Source organism: Cervus elaphus, chromosome 5 (assembly GCF_910594005.1).
Source record: "Cervus elaphus chromosome 5, mCerEla1.1, whole genome shotgun sequence".
NCBI lineage: Eukaryota > Metazoa > Chordata > Mammalia > Artiodactyla > Cervidae > Cervus > Cervus elaphus.
The window spans coordinates 122,033,325-122,039,526 of NC_057819.1; the positions used below are offsets into that span (position 1 = coordinate 122,033,325).

General features: G+C 49.5%; 1 pseudogene; it reads left to right on the forward strand.

Annotated features, from left to right (window-relative positions):
• The first annotated feature begins 3,782 nt into the window (after positions 1-3,782).
• LOC122693476 lies at positions 3,783-4,567 on the forward strand (annotated as a pseudogene).
• Positions 4,568-6,202: the final 1,635 nt, after the last annotated feature.

The following is a 6,202-nucleotide window of genomic DNA, read 5'->3' on the forward strand; positions in this document are numbered from 1 at the left end:
GCAGAAAAGAGGAGGAGTCCATCCTGAACGCAAGCCCCTCTCCCCACCCTTGAAGGGTACAAAGAAGTACAAGGTGCAGGTTCCCCAGGTAGAGGGGAGGAGGCTGGGGAGAGATACCTGGTCGCAAGGCTAAACCAGGCCCCTTCTTTCCCTTTTCATTGTTTAACTGAAGGACCCCTGGGGCCACCAGAAGCTAGGAAGAGGCAGAAGAGAGCTCTGCCCACACCTGGATTCAGACTCTGGTCTCCAGAACTGTGAGAGGCAGATTTCTATTGTTTTAAGCCCCCTAGTTTGTGGCGATCTGTTATAGCAGCCCCAGGGCTCACATGAGAAAATAAGTTATGCTTCATAGTAGAAAGTGCTATCAAAGTAGCACTCCTGTGAAATAAAAATAAACCCTAATACAGTGGTGTTAGTGGTAAAGAACCTGTCTACCAATGATCCCTGGGCCAGGAAAAGTGCCTGGAGGAGGGCATGGCAACCCACTCCAGTATTCTTGCCTAGAGAATCCCAATAGACAGAGGAGCCTGGTGGGTATAGTCCACAGGATCACAAAGAGTCGGAGATGATTGAAGTGACAGCTCATGTGATATAAAATGTATTACGTACAAGTATGCATGTTCTGGTGGTGAGAACCCAGAAATCATAACTGAAATGTAAATTGAACCCTGGAGAAACTGTTCTCAAACTTCACCATTTTCTCCTGTGGCTTCTCTGCTGGCAAAATCCACCCCCCAGTATAAACAAGAACACCAAATTGTGTCCCAGCTGTTTGTAATTGTCTTTTCAAGCGTCTAGATTCAAAATGCATTATGTACAATTATGTCTTCAATTGCCCTGTGAAAATTACTGCAATGCAGAATAATTTCCTAGACAGTTTACAACTTTGATGAGGAATGATCCAGGCAAATATTGAATCTGCAAAAAATGTCAATTACGGGCTTGATAATATTTGTTTTGCCAAAGAGAGGAAGATAGAGACGTTTCCCTTTGCGGAGAAGTGTGTCATCAAAGTAAATGTGAATTTGAAAAGCAAGCATGAAGCTGCATGTATCAGGGAACTGGAGGGAAGTAGCCAAGCTGTCATGGGGGGCAGGGGATGTGTCCTAACACACTGGGAGGGTGGAACCCCGTGTTCACTCCCTACTCCCTATGTGCTCTCAGACCTCTCTTCCCTTGGGGCCCCAACCTTCACCAGGGGTGTTGTCAATATGCTGACCTAGTGGTTGAGGCTGACAAAGCCTCAGAACAGGGCGGTTGTTGTTGCAGATGCTCCTGCTGGCAGCAGGCAGATGGGTTGATGGTAGCAATGGGAGCCACCTCTCACATAGGCAGTGGGTGCCCAATAGGGATCCCTGCCCTGGCGAGGGTCAGGCTGGCCCTGTCCCTCCTCACCTCTGACCATTGATCCCCAACCTTTGCTCCTCAACCAGCCTAAACTCAACAGTCAGGGTCTGGCTCCATCTGTTCCAGCTTTGATGGAATATTTAGGTCTGCACCCTCCTTCTTCAGATCTCTGAAATCTCACATATTGTTCTCAAAAAAGGCTGGTTCCTGCCCATCAAGTTTTGGCTTTAAATCCTACCATCCCTTTCCTGCCTCAGTCTAAAAATCAAGTGTGGAATATTGCTTCTTTCACTCTACTTTCCCACGAGAACAGTGGAGCCAGCCCAGGCACAGAGGCCTCTGAGTCACTGCGGAGAGGAAGACAGAGACAAGGAAGAGTTCCAAAGTCCACTTCGGTCCAAAGGCTGTTGCTCCAGCCTTTATCTGTCCTAGGCAAGGCAGCCCAGAGGTGCTCTCACTGCTGTCAATCACAGGTCATCAGGAACTCAGCTGACTCATCACAGTGAGAGAGACTGCGCAAGGTCGAGAAACATGGGCATTTGCAGAGGCTGCTGGAAAGGATTCAGACTAATTTGTGCTAGAACACTTTGCTGTGTTCAACACTCTCAGGGAGCAGGGGTGATTCTGGGATCACTGTTTTAGTAACTCTTACCTAGAAGGTGTGAAGACTGAGCCAGGTTAAAGCTGTCTCTGCCAAGAGCAGCAGCAGCTCCGACTCCATGATGGGGTCTGGTCTTTGCTGGCTCAGACACTGCTCCATTCTGGACTGTGTTCATGCAAGGTCTTGCTTTTATGCTGTGCCTATAAGCCAGAGTGGCCTTGTCCAGGCAGCTGTCATATCCTACAGAGCCCGCTATGGCCAGACTGGGTATATCAGAATCTCCGGTGCTCTTTCTGTGCCTGATGAGATGACAGGAAGGTGACTCTCTCGGCCAGGAGTGGACTTGGTACTCAGGTCTAGAAAACGCCTGTCTGCCCTGGTAGAAGCTGACTTCCTACTTCTACTGGAGGACAGTGGCTTGTGTAGCTGAAAGCCAGCCAGCATTGTCTGCTGGTTTCTTGATACCTTGCCCCCACCCCAATTTTATCTTTGCTCCTTGGTCCACTTCAGAAATCAGGGGTAACGATGGTAGCTTTTTGAAGTTTCTCTAGATTGTTTTACTAGTGAAACACTGTATCATATGAAACAACTTTATTTCCAAAGCCCTCTGCATATTGTAATATGCTCTTATATTCTAAGTTTTCTGTGGCTGCTGTAACAAATTTACCAACAGTAGAAATGTATTCTTCCACAGTTCTAGAGGCCACAAGTCCAAAATGGGTACCACTGGGCTGATGTGAAGGTGTGGGCAGGGCTGTGACCTCTCTGAAGGCTCCAGAAGGATCTTTCCTGCCTCTTCCAGCTTCCGTGACCTCGGGTGTCCTTTGGCTTGTGGCTGCATCATTCTGACCTCTGTGTCCGTGTTCACATGGCCTTCTTCCTAAGTGTATCAAACCTCTCTCTGCTTTCCTCTTCTAAGGACACATGTGATGGCACTCAGGGCATATCTGGATAACCCAGGGTCATCTCCCCATCTCAGGTCCTTAATTTAATCACAGCTGCCAAGATTCTTTTTCCAAAACAAGGTAATATTTGCAGGTTCCAGGGATGAGGACCTGATATCTTTGAGGGCCAGTCTTCAGGCTGCTACATGAGGTACTGAATCATTGGCTGTGGTGATTTACAACAATATATATTTATTCTCTCACGGCTCTAGAGGTCAGAAGCCTGTAGTCTTGAGATCAAGGTGTGGGCAGGGCTGGGGCAGGGCTGGTTCTTCCTTCTGGAGACTCCAGAAGAAAATCAGTTCCAGGCCTCTTCCAGCTTCTAGAAGCTGCCATTGTTCCCTGGCTCATGGCCGCACCACTCTAATCTCTGCCTCCAGGGTCACATTGACACCCTGTCTTCCTCTTACCAAGGGATGGCATTTAGAGCCCAATCTCCCCCGCCCCTCCCCATCTCAAGGTCAATAATCACATCTGCAAAGTTGCTTCAGCCATACAAGGGGACACATTTACAAGCTTGTGGGTAGTTTTTCAGCTGACCACACAGACCCCTCCCCTCTTGCAGATGACAACCCTGCTCCAGGAGAAACCACCATCTCCAGTTCTGATGGTTCAGCAGGTAAAGAATCCGCCTGCAATGCAGAAGACATGGGAGATGCAGATTTGATCCCTGAGTGGGGAAGATCCCCTGGAAGAGTGCATGGCAACCCTCTCCAGTATTCTTGACTGGGAAACCCCCCGGATGGAGGAGCCTGGTGGGCTACAGTCTATGGGGTCACAGAGTCAGACTGACTGAGCGACTAAGCACAACAGCATAGCCAATTCTGTGTTGTTTTCTTTACTTGTCTGCATCCACCTCAGTATGCATCCCTGAACAGCGGGTTCCTGAGTCTGCCTGCTTTGAGCTTTGTGCAGAGTGAACTGCACGTGGGTCTGCTTTGCAACTTGCTTTCTTTGCTCAACATGTTGATAGCTTACAGTGAATGATGTGGGATTTGTGATCTCGGAAGATTTAGCCTCCCTGGACCAGGGACCAGGCTTGATCACTCAAGAGCTTTTGTGTAGCAGAAAAGAGCTTTTGTGTCCTTTTATTAAATGGACAGAAAGCTTCTGCCCAGGGGCTCCGCATGCTAAGTGGCCCGGAGCTAGCGGGCGGGCGTCAGGGAAGGGCCTGACTTGGCCCCAGCGGCTGCCATGGCTGACAGCGGCCCCATGGGGAGCGCAGCATTGGAGGCCCCGGCCAACAGACCGGGGAATGGCGGCCCAGGGCCCGGGGTGTCTACTTTCAGAGCCCCCCTGGGGCTGCAGACAAGGGCTGCGACGAGGGCCCAGTGAGGTGCCAAGGTAAGGTCACGGTCAAGTACGACCGCAAGGAGCTACAGAAGTGCCTCAACCTGGAGGAGTGGATCCTAGAGCAGCTCACTCGCCTCTACGACTGCCAGGAGAGGAGATCCTGGAGCTGGAAATCGATGTGGATGAACTCCTGGACACAGAAGGCGATGATACCCGGGCTGCCAGGATCAAGGAGCAACTGGTTGACTGTTACAAACCCACTGAGGCCTTCATCTGTGGCCTGCTGGACAAGATCCGGGGCATGCAGAAGCTGAGCACACCCCAGAAGAAGTAAGGGTCCTCGACCCAGCTGAACGGTGGCTCCACAGGATAATCGCTGCCCCCGGACTTCATAGCAACAGCAATACCAGGGGTCCCCGCGGCCAGGCCTGGTGCCACGAGCAGGGCTCCCCATGGCCCTGGCCCAGGGTCCTCTTCCCTGCGCCCTCAGTTTTCCATTTTTGGGGTTTTTTATTATTATTAAACTGATGAGACTTTTTGTGTTTTTATATTGACTGCAGCGTGGGCCCTTTAATAAAGCTAGGATGTGCCTTTGGTGCCAAAAAAAAAGAGAAAGCTTCTGACAGAGACTTCAGAAGGGGGCCCCCACCCACATCTTATCAAGGCCTTATATACTTTAACCAGACCCACTCCCACAACATACACCTTAAATTAACAAGATTAGAATTAACAATAGAAAGGTCTTACCAGACCCACTCCCACAACATACTTCTTAAGATAACAAGATTAGTTAGAAGGTTCTTGTTAAGGAGAAACATGCCCACAAGCAAGACACTTTGTTATATTGACTGATACAAAGCAATATAGGGAAAAAAAAAAAAGGTGGTCCTTTCCTCCTCCTTGAGAGCCCCAGACCCCTTCCTCTTTCTCAAGGGCTCCAGACCCTTCTCCTCCTCGGGGACTTCAGACTTCTTATCAACCTGCCTAGGAATTGACTCTCTTCATTTGATGTTCATCCATGTGGACATAAGGGGCTCTAGTGTTCCCTTCTTGCCTCTCTGGTGCTGCGTATCTGTCCATTGAAGGGTAGATGGAGATGGAGTGCAACTCTTTTCCATGGGTAGCTAAATTCCCTGCCCTTGCTCAGTACTTTTTATCTTTTAAAAGAAACTCTTTAATAACCCCACAGTAGACAGACAGCTCACTGGATGCCCAGCCCCCAGTGGAGACACACTTGGTCACAGGGACACTGACAGCATTCCAAACGCATTCTGAGAAGTGGGGCCTACGCTGTAAAATGTTAGAGGGTGTTTTCCCTCTTACAAATAGAAAGCTGGGTTTTAATACAGAACAGATTAGTGCCTCTTGGGGGGGCTTTGTGTCCTGGGGGGCCCTGTGTCCCTGCAGGAGCTTCTGCGTGTCCTGAAGGGGGCTCTGTGCCTTGGGGCATCTGTGTCAGCTGTGTGTCTGTGGGTAGCTCTGGGTCCTGGGCTGGGGGGCAGTCTGTGTCCCTGTGGCGGGGGTCTCTCAATGGGGAGGTGGAGGGTGGGGTGAGAGAGTCTAGACATTCATTTACACTTGACTCTTGAACAACCAGGGGTTAGGGACGGCCGCCTTTCACACAGTAAAAACATCTGCGTCTAATTTATAGTCTTCCCTCTTATCCATGATATCTACGGTTCTGCAGCTGTGGATCTAACCAACCAGGGTCGTGTAGGTAGGTAGGCCCGAGACGTATACTCTTGAAAAAAAAAAAAATCTGCATGTTAAGTGGCCCCGCATTGTTCAAGGGTCATTTGTGCTTCCATTTCCTCACTTCCACCCATTTTGCTCTTTTCGCGAACATTTTACTAGCATACCTGTTAAAAACTCCACAAAGCATTGTTATTTATACTGAGATACTTATCCTTTTATCAATTAAAAATAAGAAAATCTCTTAGCTTGAGTTAGTGTGAGAGTCTGGGTCCTGCCTGCTCCTGAGGTTTGAGGGGAAAGGCTAGGGTACCCAGTCAGGTGG